General features: G+C 34.0%; 1 protein-coding gene across 1 annotated transcript in view; it reads left to right on the top strand.

Annotated features, from left to right (window-relative positions):
* LOC124355116 (protein espinas-like) overlaps window positions 1-19,392 on the top strand; it is a 360,974-nt gene that overhangs the window by 5,468 nt on the left and 336,114 nt on the right. The window lies entirely within an intron of this gene.

A 19,392-nucleotide genomic window follows, 5' to 3' on the forward strand; every position in this document is an offset into this window, starting at 1 on the left:
TTTACTGCCCGCGGCGAGGAAAGCCAATGGGAACGAATTCCTAGGCGCAGGTGTGGGTCTTCCAGAGGCGACATGGTTTGTGGGCACCCAACGAGCGAAGCGAATCAAAGATTATCCTGAACGTTGTGATACGAGGGCGAATTGGGACAGCAGGTGGGTTGATAGGTCTTCCTGGCTGATAACTCAACCTAGTCTGCCTACCTCTTCTGCTGGCCGTGGGAATAACCGAGGGATTGTTCCACATTCATATTGAAAATTTGCATTTAATCCTCTTTTTTATGAGTAACAAAAGAGCTAATCAAACTTCAAGACCATGCTAATCCAATGATTGATGGTTATATCCGAATGTTAGCCTTATGAAGAATTGGAAATTCACTCCAGCGACCTACTCATTGACTGACTCATCTTAGCTTCAAGACTACGGCTCTCTAAACAAGAGTCACAGGTTCAGTTTTTGGGAGGTCAATAGAACTTTTCAGGTAGGTTTTGGTATTTTTCTTGAGACATTTAATATCCTCAAACAAAATATTGAATGTTGTTGGCGCAAAAACGGAATACCGTTGGCATAGAAAAAGTAAAAGTAAAGTAATGTCTTATTTTACCAGGCGAAGTTAGGGCTAAAAAGCCCTCTGTAACATTTAACCTTAACCAACGGCTTGAGGGTGACTTCCGCACCACCACCTATGGCCGGGGAGAAGGAATACTTGCAAGTACAGAATCGCTCATCAGTCACCCATCCAAGCAGCAGCTGACGGTGCTTGATTCGGTTATCTCGCGATAACCGCTGTACGCGCTTCACTACATCATTGGCAAAAAGGAGCCCTTTAATAACAAATTAGACGAGTTGGGATCTACATAAATCCTTACTAAAATTTAGAAATCCTTGGGGAATCTTATTAAATTGGACTCAAGGATTAAAACTGTAACCAAACATCAGAACATGTTTTTGATTACGTTATTTTGTTAGAAGCAACAAAATTGAAAAAAAAAAAAAAAAAAAAATTACCAGTCACTGTTTATAATACAAAATAAAGCACTTTAATCACCTTTTGTGTGATTTTGGTCTTGAAAGTGTGCACGTGTGCACGTGTAATGGCCCTTTCTTTTTACCTTAAAGTAGAATACTTGTAAAATCTGAGATATTTTCATAGATTTGCCTGGAGACATTTTGAAATTATATGTGATTTAATTATGTTATGTTTATTTCTCTGGGACTAGATAACGAATAATTTTGAAAAACATAATTGCACATTCATTAAAAATAGTAAATAGGTAGAAACGTTTGATTTTATTTTTTTCATGTATTGCATATGCATATTTTTATACTATATTTACACAGAAACTCATATAAAGAAGTAAACACCCCATTCAGCCCTTTAATTTAAATTAACGTCTGTGGGGCATCGTCATAAGACTGAATGCAGTACAAGCTGGTGATCATTTTTACTTTTTATTTCTTGTAACCTGTTGATCTCTCCGTTCAAATGTTGATAAATTTGGTTAAAAACATTAATTTTATTAAAAAAAAAAAACACACAGTGTCTATAATTATGTTCAGGAACGTAAGTGACTTAAGTATTTTTGTGTTATCACGGATAATATTAATTTATTTCCAATTATTCTATTTCTGGAGCATGATGTTTGTCTGACATATATTATAACATACGAATAAATCAGTCAAAGTGGCTTTTATTTCAGACGCTACTGTAAACAGAAAACAAGAGATATACATTAAATGTAATTTTCTGATGTATGCAGTGTCTTGATTGATGGTATTCAATTTGTAATTTAAATTTAATCACGCATAGGCGATAACTAGTTAGGAACACAATTATTATAAATTACCAACACTTAGCCGTTCATCTATCGGCGGATAATCTGTCCTCACTTTCCCTTAGTTAACATTGCACTATTCAATATCCGCGCATAGCGAAATATAGAACAAAAATTTGCATGGTAACAATGTCCTGGTTAAATTATTCTTTGATTAAATTTCTCTCATTATGGTTTCCTTATGTTGATGTTAGTTAGGCTAATTAAGTTATTATTTTTATACGCAGTAAGAAGACAAATTGATCACAGAGAATTGGTGACTAAATAAACTTAGTTGATATGCAATTGATTTTGTTTTCATATATCTAATTTATTAAACCTTCTTTTAATAGAATGAAATTACTAGATTGTTATCGATTAACGAGTTAATTATTATTTTTTAACTCTCTCGAGTTAACTCTTGAACACTAAGAAAGTAAGATAGATTAATTTATAATAATTGATTTTTATAATTGTTATGCGAAATGTCGAACCTTATGCACAAATACATTGAAAATTATGCATTATGCACCAAACTTTGTTTACATGATCATTCACTGGAGCTCATTACCTATTTCACTCAAGAGACAGCGATAAAGAGCATCTTTCGAGTAAAAAAGTAAATATCATTAAAATAACTAGAATAAATTTAGAAATATCTATTCTTGAGAATACACCAGCAAATTAATCATGTTATTCCTTTAAACTTGAAGAATTTTAAAGTTTGAAGGATATTAAACTATAAACTGCACAATGGAAAATGAATTTAACGTTTTAAGAAAATAGCTGAAAATATAATTTTCTTCCTCCAATAATTCTAATTCAGTGCTCTCCAAACAAGTATCAATGAGTAGAACACAAAACAATTTTCATTCATGGTATCCACAAGGAGTAATAAACAGAAATGCAAAACAGAATACTCCTCTATGCTCATAGGACACGTGGCCATCCGATCGTCTTGTAACTTTTTTTGTTTAATCCTTGTATGTTTGGCATAGTAAACTTTCATATTATAAGTAGTTGACAATCGTGCACGTTTGTAGAATACACCAGGGCAATTCTTTTCTAAGATCAACTGTGTATAAAATAAATAAAATTAGTACTAAAACATGACCCTCGAGGAAACCCTAGATCTTTTAAAGTAATGTTAAGCTACTACAAAATGCCTTTGATTAGAATATCTACTGTGATTACTATTCAAATTGATTCTTAAAAGGTTTCATCTTTTCACTTTGTGATTTATTCACGAGGACACTAATAAAATACTTTTTGTAAGTCTTGGATTTTATCTTTTCAACATCTCTGCTTTGGATAATAAAAAAGTGGAGCGCCAGGTTGCGTCTTGTAAGTGGGTCACTATAACCTGTCCTGGACCAGACTGCGGGGTCAACATCTGCTGTCATGACATTCGGAGCTGTAAACAGTCAGTTGTCATATGGTCTGATGCAAGAAATTACACACTCTCTACTGAATAATAATACATAACTCATTATCTCGATGGCTACGCATACAAATCATAAAGTACAGTCGGGGTAACTCGTATACTAAACGAATAGATACTAAACGAAGTGTACAGGTATATAATAAATCTCATCATCGCAAGCTTGACCTCTTTTAAGCGGACCAATAAGCGGAGAGTTAGATAATCTTTAACTTTTTGACTGTGTTGTAAAAGTTTATAAAATGTAACTGTTAAACTGGGTATGCAACAACACTAAAACTCCAAGAATCCCAAATTGCTATTTTAGATCAATATTGAACTTATCGAGGGATGAGTATTACTTAAAACTATGTCTCAATATTCCGCCTTCACTTTCCAAGAAAATATTATCCTCAAAACTAATTTGTAAATTGTAAATTTAAGTTTTCATTTTAAGATAATGTTTAGAAGAAAAATATGTCTTCGATATTACTAAGTCCATTACATCGCACGCTTTACACATTTGCCTTACCAGAGATAATATAGTTAATACAAAATTAATAAATTATACGGTTTTATTTAAAAGTTGATAAACATTTCAAATCAAGTAAATGACCAATATTATGTATGTTGAGTTTGAAATAAGAAATGTACTATATACTGTTGTTCTAGTGACAGAGCATCTATAAAAATATTTGTTGTTTATTATTTTATTTTAAAATTAAAATTCAAAATTACGTACGAAAAATGTAGTTACAAAACTTATGCCATATTTAAGTTTATTGTATTGTTAAAACAGTGAACACAAAAAAATTAAAGTAAAAATCTTAAAAGTCAAATCAAAGTCAAATCAACATAAATATATTTTTCAAAATCTACAATCGCAAATAAATACTTATGTCTGTAATTTTAACCTTTATTTAATTTTGATTTTTAACAAGATTTAATCTTAGTTTACTTTGTTACCAATATTGTAATTAATTAATTATCAATTTGGAGATGCATTGAACTTGAACAACATAAAGATACAGGGCTCTAAGAAATATGTGTTCAGGCCAGATTTTCTTGTAACACTTTATTTCTTACCTCTTTTTTTGTCAAAACTAAAATTGTCTTTCTGATCATACAACAATGAAACACATAACTATTCAGCTTAACGTATCGCAGATCACGCAGCTTCTTTTTGTGACAGATTGCACACAAGCTTGAAAAGGATTTAAGTTGTACGTGATCTACCCTTTGTACATGAAAAGTCAGATTTGTTCACTACAATACTTATTTATGGAAGTTTAACGATTATTTAATTAAACGGAATGAGGCTAGTTTTATAAGTGCAAATAACAAATTTAAAATACAATTTTTCTAAGGTCGATGATTATTATAAAAGTTACATTGTTTCTGAGGCCAATAAAGCAATTTCCAAAAGAAAAAAAACTAGCATAATAGTGATTACGGTAAAGAATGTTCGCTTGAAAGAGTATTTTACCTCTCATCTATTTAGATGAGATTTACATGTATTTATTTAGATGATTAAAATTTGTATCAGTCTATTTCCTGGAGCACTGGACAATGGACATGCTCTTTGGAGATAAGATAACAGCATGTAGATAAGGAAACAAATCGGTTTTGTTCACTTAAATGTTTGTCAAGATAAGAATTTATGAATTTGATTCTGTCCTCTACAAAAAGTTAGTTTAGTTCTTATAGCAAAAGTTTAAGAAATGGAGCAATATGAAATTGACCCAAAATTAATAAAGAACTAAGATTATTCTGAGTCTGGTATATTTCGATATATACTTGAAACACATTTATCATATAATTAAAGTGTCATATATAAATAATATACATGTAGCTTATATATGGAGTGTATAAATAGCTTAATATTGAATCATGCGAAGTTTATGAAAAATCGTGTATTGGTTATTGGAATTAATTCAATCCAATATACACGCACTTAGTCCTTCATGGTAGATTAAACAAAGATACATTAATACAAAAAAGTAATGGTTGACCTGCCGTTTCATTTTATTGACATATTTTACGAGAGCTATAACAATGAGCCGAGATAAGATGAATGAAACAATAAACGCGTGAAGGCCCTGTGTCTGAGGTCAGCAAGACATTGGCTGCTCTCCTCGCCCGCGGTGTCTCTCCCTTGTGTGTGTTTGTGTGTGTTGTGTGCTGGCGGGCGGTGAAAGTTAGCTCACGACTAACTCCTTCCCTCTTTCTATGCACCGTTATGCATTTCATTATAATATGCTCCGATGCTTCAGATGGACCTGAAACAGTTCATGTGGTCAACTGTCAGAATGCGGATTTTGAAATTATCTATTACAATTGTTTATATTCACGTTAGGGTCTCTGAACTGTAAGTAAAATTATTCCCCACAATCTTTCAACCCCAAGTTGGATACAGTTTAACGAGTAGATAAACTAGTATATAACTTCCAGTTGGATCTACACTAGTTACAGCAGAGACCAATGTGTCACATTTCGTCCACCATATCTGGGATATGGTTTAATCGGATAGGTCTAGTTTACTGAGATTAACTGTTCTAGTGGAGGGTTTTCCCTAAAGGTTTTTGCAAGCCTAAACATAAGTGAGTTCGTCCCCAGCCTGCTTTGGCTGGAAATGTAGAAAAATGCTAGCCTCTCTTTCTTCCGATATAACATGACTGAGAAGATAAAGAGCCTGCTATTCTTCATCGTGCTGGAAGTAACATGGGATTTCAACAGGAGACGGTCCCTACCACTAACCTCACCCATCCTGAATAATCTATCACTCCGAAAGCAGCGTAAAGGTCATTTTAGGACTAAGTGAGATGTGACGGTTCCTTAACATCTTGTCCTAAGTGAACACAACAGACCAAACAGAACTAATACTCCATGTGATAATGGGGTTCAGTAAAACTTAAGCTATTAGCAGAGTTGTGAATGCACTAATCAGTACGTGATGGCGGATGCCTGCAGGTAGAAGCGCTCAGGAAGGTCGATCGTAAACTGACTTATGGCTTTGGATAGCTGATGGCTGAAGAAGGCCGTGTAATCACTCCGTATAAATGATGGATGGCGTACAAGAATCCGCTTACGTGTTTTGAAGCCGACAGCAAAATCTGCATCTCAACTGTTTGTTGATGCCTTCCTCGGCGGAATGGTCACAGTCTTGTACCTGTACCTGACCACCTTCACCTCTGACATTAGGAAATGGCTATCTCGCCTTCATCGAAACGATCTTGATAAGTATCTCAGCCAGTTCTCCTAGTTTTCAAGGAAGCTGCTCAACATAGTTCTGAGAAATTTTAAATCTCTGTTTCTCTTTGGTTTGTAATTGACATTTCACTATCTACTCGTGCAATATTCCATTTTAAATTAAAATCCTTCGTAGTAAATTGACGAATATTTTTTTAAATACAATCATGTATAAAAATGTCTTCTACTGCGACGTTTATGAACTTATGTGAAATTCCCTCGAGAGTCCGTTAAAACATTAGTACATTGTTGTATGCACTTAACGTGTACTTTTAAAAGAAGATGCTTGTAAAATTCATGGAATAGATAGCAAGGAAGGTTTTGATCTAGGCCTGCAGACTATGTTCCCAAAATAATTTAAATGGGTTTGGAGTCACATTATTTTTATATATGTTTTGCTAAAATACAGTCTGAAGCTCAATTGAATCGCAGTAGTTTTCTATAGAACAACAAAAAACGGAACTAGTGTAGAAAAATATAACGTGCAATATGATATGCTTTCATTTTTGTCCAAATCCATTATTTTGTCTAGTATAGTAATTAATAAACTGTTTATCGACTTATGCAGATATCAGTGTCTTAATAGTCTATACCATCTTTATTCAACAAAACAACAGGAGTTGTCAGAAATGTAATATGTTACTGTAAATAAGATTATTCGCTGTTCAAGGAATACCAGGATTCCAACAAGAGCCTTGAAACAAAACCAAATGTAAGCTGTTGCAAACTAGAAGCCACAAAGAATATACTGTTCTGAGCGGTGAAAGGCATTAGTAAGTCAGTTCGCAGACTTGGTGAGAGGTCAGAGCTAATGTGGACGTCACCAAGCCGTCAGAGCACAATCACGTCTTGAGAGTAGGAGAGAACAGCTGCAGCAGAGGTGAGAGGATCGGTACCAGAGGGTCTGCAACTCTGCACCGCCCGCCGCCGCGCCCGAGTCTGTGCCAACCCGGGTCGAGTGACTTTCTCCTCACTCCTCAGTCTGCACTGAATGTACTCATGAGCAGCCTCTGGCGGTCACGGGCTGCTGTACAAAGTACGGTTAAAATATAGGCAACTCTCTTGAGTGAAGTATAGCCATCCAAGCGAAATAGTCGTGAAGAATAGCAATAAAAGTACGTTATACTCCCGGCATAAACCTGAAGTGGTGTAGGATTGTTTTATACCGGACAAATAAACATAAAACTTAATGAGGCTATAGCTAAAACCACTTAATTACAAACTGTACAGATTAAAAATGATGAGTGTTGATACAATTGTATACAACACAAACTGTTACAATCCTACCAATTTCCTAAAGACAACTGACAATTTATACAATCTTTGAAAATGCTTAATCCATTAAGATGAGTTCAATTAACGGTGCTGTAAAAAGGCTTGTCCAACGTAAAAGGAAGTGACGAACGATGCTTTTGGTTGTATTCCATTATTGACCAATATATGAGTACGATAAGAATACAATTTATAAACCTTGGAATAAATAATGAGATTGAACCGTTCACTAAAGTATAGCATTTTAGAAAATATGAAAAACACATTTTGTAAGCGGCAATCGGGTAATAAAATATGATACTATTTTATAAAAACTCATTTATTAAGAAGTTTAACCATTTCGTAACAACGAAGCGCTGGGTCTTTAATGCTAAAAGTTGGATACGGTGGGTTTCAGTTTTTAAATTATTCGTATTTAATGGAAATTCAAGATTTTAGCAAAGCATTGAACCTTAAGAGAAATCCACGATGACAAAAGTTGGGGATATCCGGTTATATTATTGGAGGCAGGCGTCCTAAAGAGTGTAAGTCATAGGGGGGACCGTGGAAGAAGAGGCAATGGCGTTTGAAAGTCAATTGGTATCAGAGCTCAGAAATGGGAGCGAAAGAACACACACACACACACACACACACACACACACACACACACACACACACACACACACACACACACACACACACACACACACATATATATATTGGATCATCTAAATATTAGAAAACCCAGAGAATGGTAAGATACTGAACAGAAGACAGGTCATTCAAAGTTGAATTCAAAGGGTCATTTAGAAAGGGTGCTCCAAGGGAAAAGCCCATAATCAGAGATATTCTCGAAAATATGTTACAATTCAAATAATTACATTGATAAACGTGAGAAAAATGCTTTTACCTGCAGTAATTTATTTCTTTGAATTGCAAACTCTGTCAGACTTTTTGCTCCTCAATTGGTCATGGGAATGAACACATTTTCTAATGAATTACTCGTTATCAAGGCTAAGGTTAAACTACAAAGGAGGACCTTCAGCCTCTGCTCTTTCCTGTATTCTATTAGTGAGAAAGCTTCATCCCAAGATTAAGATATGTGATACAATAAAATATTGAATGTTGATCATTTGAATGGAATTAGTTTGAATAAATACACACAATCAGTAGACTATTGTTTTTCTCTTTATACTTTTATTTCAATCTGTTTTGACAAAATGATTTTGATTAGGCTTAGTGTAATTCATTGGAAGTTGTTTAGTGAATATTTTGGTTCATAGGATGGAGCTTTTTAAGGTTGAGTAAACCTTGTTAGGAGGAGATGCTTGATTAAGCTAAATTGTTTATTGATTAGAAATTGTTAGAATTGAGGATAGTGCGGATAGGTATTATACACAAAGTATGGTATAGTTTAGTTATATGTACTATATACTTTAGTGCGGTTTTAGCTTATGTAATCTAAATTGGCAAACGTAGTTCTCTGATGATGTCTAATAATTGTTGTGGGATGTTTACGAAGGGATTCAGATTCTTAGTATCCATCAGAAAAAATGTTTGGTGGACTTTGGTGAGCAGATGATACTGAATTTTTGATTTTTACTACTTTACTACTCTCAGTTCTTTAATAAGACTTCTTTTCCTCCTATCGACGTATGAAACTATATCCACAGCCACCAATTTTAAATTGAAGTGTGCATTTTGAATTTGAAAGTCATAAAGTGGATAAGTGATATTGCTGTACTTCTGACGCGACGTAAACTTGATATCGCGTATCATGATAAGGAGCAATTCCTTTATACCTACCAAAAGAATCACAACTCAGGAAAAAGAAACCAGCCAGAAATCGAAAGGTTTCATGAGAATCAGTTCAAAATATCTGAAAGTATGCAACGCGTACAAAGGTGCAGAGCCGTTCTTCAGTATTCCTTTGCTGAACCTCCAAACCCTCGTCAAACAGACAACCAGGAGTTAAGTGCTCAATCCGCAAGTCGCTGGATGGATGGATGGGAACTACCACGGTCGACAGACACTGACTGTGACGTCACTTAGTGATTACCTGTTATCAGTCTCACTGTGGCGGCATCTTTTGAAATCAAGGTAACTACAGTCGCCCACTTATCTCTACCTCCGTCAAGGAGATTTCAGCCTGTTTAGTGTAAGCAGGAAATTGTTTTACATAATTCCCTAATAAGTTAATTTGATAGTTCGGTACTGTTTATATCCTATTATAGGATACATTATTTTATAATTGGTGGTAACCATTTTCCTTCCCGCATTCAAGGTAAAGAGATGTCTCACAAGACTTAATTGGGTCCTTAGGCTGACATTACACTTGTTATCCCAATCCCCATAAATATAGTTGATATAATACAAATTGTAAATGCTTTATTGCACGTATATGAAAATCCATGGTGCGGTTTTAGAACTATAATAAAGAAGAAATTATACAATGACTCTTGTTTCCAAAGTATCAAATTTTGACGACAGTCAATATTTGAGCACCAATTTTGTTGCATCAGAATACAGTTAACTAAAGAAATACCAAAATACATTTTTGGAAAATGTTTGTTACAACGTTACAGTTTTAAAAATAAACATTAATACAGTTACTTTTAGAGTCGGTTGCACACTGCATTGAACGTGACACAACACGAAAAAACATTTTGGTAAAAGGCGTCTGATACTACGTGCTTCATACAGTTTTAAATTGAGCTACCATACAATGCACCAGCCAAACACGACGTGACGATACGCCTTCGAACGTATTTCTTTTCACGCAGTTTCACTTCCGTCAAAACGCATCAAATAACTCGTTCTGCGCATGCGCTGTAAGTCACACGACCCTGGTCAGTGGCGGGTTGTACTAATGTGAATTTGATGCATAATATAGTATTGGCAAACTTTTGTTGTTCATTTATTCCAATTGTTTCGTACTATTTACAATATTTGTATAATTTACATAATGTAAATTCATACAATAAAACCTAAATAACAACACAAAAATACATATAATATAATATAATTGATGACCAGCGCAACTATCAAACATAACTATATACAATTTCAGTAAAGATTGAATCACAAAAAGTACTATCTCCACCGGCACTCAAATCCAGATAGATCTCTCACTTGCCGAGTATGCTATTACTACACCACAAAGCACTTGCTTTTTACGATTCAATTATTTTGTATTTTCCCGTTTCTGTCACTTACAGGGTGTTCAAAAAAGGGTGTCACAAACTTCTGTCCGTGGTAGTACAGACAAAGAAATGTCATAAACTTAGGTCGAGAAATGTCTCGTTTTTCAGCTAGTCGACATTTTTTTAATTTTGATAAACAAAGTAATATATATATATATATATATATATATATATATATATTATATATATATATATCAGTAAAGCTAAAGTAAAATATGAAACCAGTAAAGCTACAGCCATCAAATGTTGCACATAGATAGTAATACACAAGAGGAAAATTAAAAAAAATAATGGTGTGATTTGCTTTAATAGTAAAAATACATTCAAATAACAAACCCAGTATAGTTATAAAAAACCCATACCATACAAACTAATAGTAATTTTTATAACAATTCAAGTTATAATCATTTCGGTGCCTTTCACAACGAAATTCGTCAACGCATAAGCGAGCACAATCATTTTGTAGTTTTTCTTGAACACGCAGTGAGCAACAAAGTTTTAACAACAAGGTTTTAGTTTTAGTTGAAAGGCATCACCTATTTTGCATCAAGATATTAATTACAAGAAAATTGCAAGATATTAAATATTTTTTTAAACTTTGTGTACAAATCCAACGGTATTTGTTTCAACGAAATCTGACAACGTACGAACGAGCACGACCACTTTATAGATACGCTTGCACAAGCCAGGAGCAACAAACAACCTGGATACTGTACCTTTCAACTGTGACACATGTGTAAGCCTACCATTAAAGTGGAGTTTTCTTATTGAAGGGTATTTACCACACAACCAAATACAACTATTATTTTGCTACTATACAGCGAAGTATTACTGTAGATGGTGTTCAGTTTAAAGTAGCTACCAGACTTTGGATTTTGGTTACTGGTAACGCATGTACCGAAAACTGTATCAAATATTACTATATTTTATTCAGTGACTATCTATGGGCACTAGTAAAGTTAGATATAAACATAAAGATTTTGTTTCACTGTCGCTTCTTATTACCTGGCAATAGTTTTGACAGAACAGTCTAAATAATCATAATATTCATAGAGATGCTGCACAAGGTACCGTATCCGCATCTGCATGTCATGTAGAACTGTGGTATTGCCATCAATTTGACAGACATCACTGACCGTCACCGTCATCTGTTCGTATCGGGACGCGATCCATGCAGTAATTCATATATAATTCACATATAAGACTAGTAAAATAAGTCGTACTGAGTTTGGTTAAAGTAGTACAAAGGTAAATTACAATTACCGGAGTTACGTGTATAACCAATTAGCAATACTCTGATATTTACAGAATAGCTTGAAATCAAGACCGAGAAAGTTTTTGATAGAACAATATAATCCAGCAGCATGTGGTGTGATTCCTAGAGTTAATAGTACACAAAAGAATCGGAACCGGCTTTAAAATTAAGTATTAAATAAATAAAGTAAACTAAAAATGTGGTCATTGGTCTATTTCCATTTAGATGTCGTCATTATTTTAATGTATTTCAGAGTTTCCTTGTGACAAAGACCATTCTAACCTCAAATGTCATCTATTTTATCTATTCCTTCCTAAGGGTATTTCCGTTTCTGACGATGACAGATTTCAAGTTATAGCATTTTTATCGCGGATATTTAATGTAAGAAATGAGCAAGTTAAAAGACATTGATGAGAATTATATTGCAGTACTAGCCACTATAATTGATGAGAATTATCTTGCAGTACTAGCCACTATAATTGATGAGAATTATCTTGCAGTACTAGCCACTATAATTGATGAGAATTATCTTGCAGTACTAGCCACTATAATATTCAGCCTGGGTGTTCAGTACAAAGATAAGATGTTTTAGAGTCGATAGCTGAGATTTACAACCACAACACGATACAAAAACTGATTGTCTAACAGAGGGTTCGCATAAAAACCAAATCGAATAGTCGCTTCTGTGTTTTGTTAATTTAACAAGTTCAATAAATCATAGCATACCATATCTGCAGACGAAGCGGCCATTCATCTTAGTGTGATTACTTGTCTTTCTGACTACTGGTTATTCATATTTTTTCGCTACCAGACTAAAATTCCAATACCGTTTTGCTCATGAATATGTAGATGTTTATTTCGGTTGTATGATTATAGATTACTTTCGATGGAAAATAATGGAATATGCAGTACAATCCTAGAGAGTATTCATCGTACCTTATGTGCAAGCCATTTATTGTATGTTTTAATGATAAGTTATCTATGTACCTTTGGTAATCTAGGCACCTTTTCGCACACCCTCCACCGAAAGGACATTGGATACACTCCCCTTGGAATAGGAAGATGAATAAGCTAGAAAAAACCATGTATTTAAGTCATATTTACACTACATAAAATTATTAACTGTGCCGTACAAACTCAGTTGGTTTAACTGTGGAACACATGATTGTGTACATAAATATTGCCTTATAGCAATCGTTAACTTGATATCTTCGAATGCCACTCCTGATTTCTGTTCTAAACTAGAACTGTCTTCATATGCGAATGTTGAAGTTAGTCACATTTCACCCTCCTCTCAGTGTAGCGTCTGAAATCTGAAAATCAAACAGACTTGTCTCTTGGAATCTGGAGACCATGCCATTTTGAAGGTATAAAAAGGCCACTTAGAATACAACTGAGTTCTGTCTGGTGATTCCAGCAGCCAAGCTGCACACTCTAGGTGAAGAGGGTGATCTCCTTTTCTCATCAGGTGTGCAATTGAGTGCACTAAGATCTTTTAGACACGATCTCAGATTGCGGTGGAGCAAACGAGTTTTCTTCACACTACATAGCTATGGTGGGAAAGTTGAGATTATCTCCATTCTACCCAGGAAGCACAGTGCAGCGTGTGAAATTTAACACTGTCACAGACTTAACTCCTGGAGTCTGGAGTACAGTCCCTCTTGAGCTAAATTCAACATTTCGAAATGAATCAAACCTTTCCACCAAAGCTATTTTACACCTTTTACTTTGTAAGAGTACCATTATTAAACAAAGGAGGATTTGCTGTACCACAAAAAAACTTTGTAAACATATACAAAAATGTTAAAACTATACATCTACACAGTGATACATTTGTATGACAGAAAAATCTATAATTTCTTGTAGGTTTGATTTATAACGCTTTAAAAGGCAGCAAACTGAATGCTAATAATAGAGCTAGCATAAAATAGATTTCGGAAACTTTTAGAGAAATATTTTTTGACAAAGAAACCTATTGTAAGCCGCGCTAGTTTTATACAGTCGAAACGGGAGTTTATTAAAAGGATTAAAAGTATTAAACGATGATTTTTTTTCTCTGGTCATATTATTTAGCTTGATATACTTAGAAGCAAACCACCAGGCACTTAAATTACAGTCAGCTGACGAAATAAAAATACTGAAGGTCACAATTTTTAGCCAAATACTTGTGTTTCATATTGTTGGCTGATTCTGATTTAACTGTTATTTACCTGTCTGATAGTTACTTTTAATCATGTCAAACTAAAAACACTCTGTTAAAAATATTACTATTCGTTACCATCCCACTTCGACCCAGACCAAAAGTATGACTGATGGCCAATTTCTTTCTTAGGAATTCCTCTATAAATTGCAGGAATATTAGGTTGTTTACGCATACAATGCAAATTGCTTCCTGATTCTGAACTTTGGTTCAAAATCATATTTCGTGGTACAGATATGGGGTAAAGGAATCGAGTAAAATGCAACTGGATAGTCATTTAATAAAACGTGAGATCTGAAAGGCTTCTAGATCCATTTATCACTCGCCACCAAACGCATTGCTTTGTCTGCGGTATAAAGTGAGACGCAGATGGCACTAATCCTGGTGCCGCAGATCGTCTCTGTGCCGCCTCCTGGGTCTCACACCTGTCGTGGCTCTGTGTATCAGTCAATCATTATTACAGACTTAGATATCTTTCATGCCATCAGAGACATGAATAGAATGGTGGGTCAGGCTGTTTGGTGGTTTATCCGACAGGATTCTCTTGAAAGTTTGATTACCTTTTTATATTTATTTTTAGCATATAAGAATGGCACGGATCCATGGACATGTTCTCTGAATGGTCGTAATTCTTCTGTACATAGAAATGTATATCACGCATAATAAACAATAAATCTTATATCTTAAAAATTGAGCTTTATTGGCCTGGCTAGCCTAAAGGCAATACATTTATCAATTGGTTGAGTTAATTGGGATAAATTATAATGATTCTGCCTAATCAGTTTTGTAATGATTCAAAGGTTTTAGATATTTTCCTAATTTTGTTTGTAAAAAGTTTTAACAAAATCCCGGATGGGACAGTTAGTTGATAGTTGAGTTACATTCTACGCTTGGATGGATTATATCATTCAATGTGAGAGTAAATTTTGTGTAAGAATTTCAACCTTAACAATTTTAATAAATATTACTAATGCTCTACTGCATTCTAAGGAATGCTCATTAATCCTTATGCCATATGGAAATATGATGACATTTTTTATATTTTTGAATATTTTGTATTGTAAATATATTCAGTACATGTATGAATTAGTAACAATGCAATCAGTATTGCGTTGTTGTAAATGACGAAATAATATTTCCTTTAACAATGTTGAACTGTAATTATATTTTTATTATTTGAAAAAGTAAATCTTATATACTGATTTACTTACGTTATGCGATATGATTGAACCTTACCTTGAAATACAAAGGTTCTGTTCAATTGTTAAAATATATTAAGTAAACTATGAAAGCTATTCAGACTATGCAGTTCAGGCAGTGGTGTAGATAACAATTATTTCAGAGAGGGCAGACATGCTGCGTTATTTAAGAGGTACAAAATACCTTCTAAAAAGTGGCTCGGGAATTTTCCTAAGGAAGACCTTGTAAAATTATTATAGCTTGAAACAAACTACTGGATGAAAATTCATTGCTTGTCTTTAGAAATTTCCGGGTCCCCTGAATCTCATCCTCCCTCATATACGCCCATGACTCTAGAGGACAAACATAACTGCTATGAGTGACTGTTTACAGTACGAGTCTGTTTCGTCCGGATTTTTGTTCAAAAACGACTGGACGAGGAAGTGTTACTTTTGTAGTGTGGAGTCACTTAAGTCACTGTGATATCGTCCAGCAATCTGCTCTACTAGCACAAATTGTTCCTGGCTCTCCATAGCAGATCCCAGCTGAGAGCGCGAGGGTGGACCACGTGACGTAGACACAACACGGTGCAACGGATGTGGTGGCTTACGGTGCGTTTTCAATTTTATTGGCCATTACACCTCTCCAGCTGTAAATCACGATCCCGACAACTGTGCCGCTGATTTACTGCGACTACTTCACAATAGGTCGGGACTATTTGCATCGTGGGGCGGGCTCTCCGTGGTACATCACAAGGCCCATTGTTTTACCAAATTTGGTTTACATGAACATGAGAACGAAGCGAAACGATTGCGTCACAATTGCCTAGTTATGCATCGTGTTTTATAAACAGTCACGCCTCCTACTGTGCCTCTAAATAAATTTGATATTTTGTGTTAAACATACCTCAGTTTTTGTTTTTAACATTTCTTGAATGCGATTATTCTTACCCTAATAAATACGCATACGTGTTTATTATTACAAGAATTAATTGTCTGACATTACACACATTTGTATTGAAATATACACGCTTTTAGTTGGTATATTTCAGCGAATGTAGGGAATCACTCCACATTTGGACTCGATTCCCAGGCCAACGAACTTGAAATAGATTTACAATTCTCAGCCAAACCAATTTTGTAATAATCATTGTCAAGGAGACGCGTTCAAAATAAAGTAATTGATATTATTATGGCATCATTTTGAAATAAGAACTCGTCAATGTTTTTGGAGGTTTCTTTCATAGGAGCTAAGCAAACAAAGTTATTCCATTGTCTATCAGTTCCTTTCCAATCCATTATTTGTACTCATATCCTCCATCAAGTACAACGAGTTCATTGTAGAAAGAAATAGCTTTTACTATTTAGCATAACGCGTATATCCACTGCAACCATTTGCTGATCTGATGATCTGGCGATAACTACAGAAATGATGATCACTTATATTAGATATAAAAGTGAGATCGGGATCATGATGGTAGCGGCGAGGTGGTGAAGAGAAGCCCGCCAGGATTAAGCGCAGACAAAAGTCTGGCGTCGAGTGATAAATGAAGCTGAGAACGTCTCATTAGTTTGTAATTTTCTTTATAGGACGATCGTCTGACCTTCTTTTGTGACTGCAGGTAGTTCTTAGATATCAAAGGTTCCGAGCTGAACTGTTGGAGATGAAATGTGTGTTGTTTTGTTTCAACTACGACAAAAGAATCAGAAATAAACGAAAGAGAGTAAAATTGGAGTAGTGATTGTTTTCTAGTAATATGTCAGAGTGTTTAAAAAATTATCGTCCTTATGGACGATAACAACAAGATAAACTGCAAAAATAAACAACAACAAGATAAATAAATATTAAATGTTAGTGGGTTGAGTAGATAACAAATAACAGATAGATATCGGAACTGAACTCAAAATACTATCGCTCAAAAGGTTAATTTTTAAATGTCGGATTTCTAATTTATTTACTAATAAACTTTATCCACTATAACAATAGGGCATCATATATCCTTAATTTAAATTCAATATACACGGTGTCCAAGTACTGTCTATTAACCTTTTTAGGTACTATTTATGGTCAAAATACAAATCAAAATATAATATTAAACATGTCAAAAATGCAATAATTACCCGAAAAGTCACTATTTTATTGTTTCACTTAACAAGTTTTAATCTGTGAACGCAGATTACACAACAAGTATTTTACAAACCTTTCTGCAATGGTGGTTCCTTAAAATATTTAAACGCTAATATCTTAAAAACGACATATGACGAGAGTTACAGTTATTTTGGTATATTTGGTGAAGGCAACTAAAAAACAAACTATATCAGGTGTAAATCAGTTGATAAAAAGGGATATAATTTAATTTTTAAATGCTAAGTACTTAACAATATCAATTTGTCATTATATGAGAGCACTGCTTGTTTTGCATGTTGTATTTTGCATTGCTGCATTGTTGTATTTTGATGATAATATCCTTAAGAATTTTTAAGATTTAAGTTTCACTGGATAAAACGTAATTAAATAGGTACAAAAAGTTTGTAGTCCACAAAAAAATACTTTGAATATGATTGCTATTAAATGTAACGTAAGTTCTTCTATTCAAACAGAATACACAGTTGGTAAAATTCTTGAGACTGATACAACCATAAAGAAATTTAGAGATATGCGGTTAACTCTATTGAGACAGCTGAAGTGTGCAGTCAATTTGGTGGTAGGAATATTGAATATAGTTTGTAATTGAAACTGGTCAGTAGCAGAAATTGTGTCCCCACATCTAAAAGTCGGGTAATTATTGAGTTATTGAAGGTTTGAACATCACATTTTGATTATTTTTGGTTCAGGAATAATAGTTGAACATGTTGGTAGACAGTTCTGTAACTAATAAGTGTGTTGTGTCTAGTTATAGATTAATGGGTGTAATTAATACGATATTAAGTATTTATTAGTATTGTTAAAAAGCCAAATGTTTTTTTAAGAACATTAGTTAGTTAAAAATAACTTCGACTAGTGTACTCAAAGTTAGTATGGTTTAGCTCCAAAGTGAAGAATGAATAAATAAGCAGATGTTGGTGACAGCAAGATGTATTCGAGGATTTCCTGACTCAGAGACAGCGGCAAAAACCTCTCCACACTAACTTTGTTGGGCTGTTTACAAAATTGCTTCCAGATTTATGAACTTAGCTATACTTTTTGTTATAACTGGTGTTTTCTTCTACTATGAGAATTTCTTAATGGTGTTGTTTATACCTAACAGACAAATCGTTTACACTGCAGTTTGAAAATAGTCTTACATTATGATAATTAGTGGGATGAAGGTAATGAATACAGTAAAACGAATTATGCAGTCTTGATTCACATTTAACAGTTTTTGACCAAATAATAATCTTAAAACTTCGATTTTCAAAACTCCTGATTTGAATGATGAAAGAAAGGTTTCTAAGCTGTATTTATCTTAAAACTAAATGTGTTGGTAGATTTAGTATAATAAAATTTTTTCAAGTTGTTATTGTACTTTGAAGAAATTAAATATGTTCTAGGTTCTTTATAAAATGTGGAACATATTGCTATATATTATGTTACATTGTTACAGTGGTGATGATGTATTGAAATGGATAAATGCTCTATAAATGGTTAATAACCAGCGTTAAATTGAGAAAAGAGCAAACAGGAGATGAGCTTGATACCTACAACTACGGAAAAAACGGTGTATTGATGTACTACTACACGCCGGTCAAAAGACTCAAGAATAGGATATCAATTTCGAAACGTCAGTTTTTGTAACAAATAAAAATTTAAAAAAATGTCCGAAATCTTATTGTTTTCAAACTAT

This window comes from Homalodisca vitripennis, chromosome 2, assembly GCF_021130785.1.
Source record: "Homalodisca vitripennis isolate AUS2020 chromosome 2, UT_GWSS_2.1, whole genome shotgun sequence".
NCBI lineage: Eukaryota > Metazoa > Arthropoda > Insecta > Hemiptera > Cicadellidae > Homalodisca > Homalodisca vitripennis.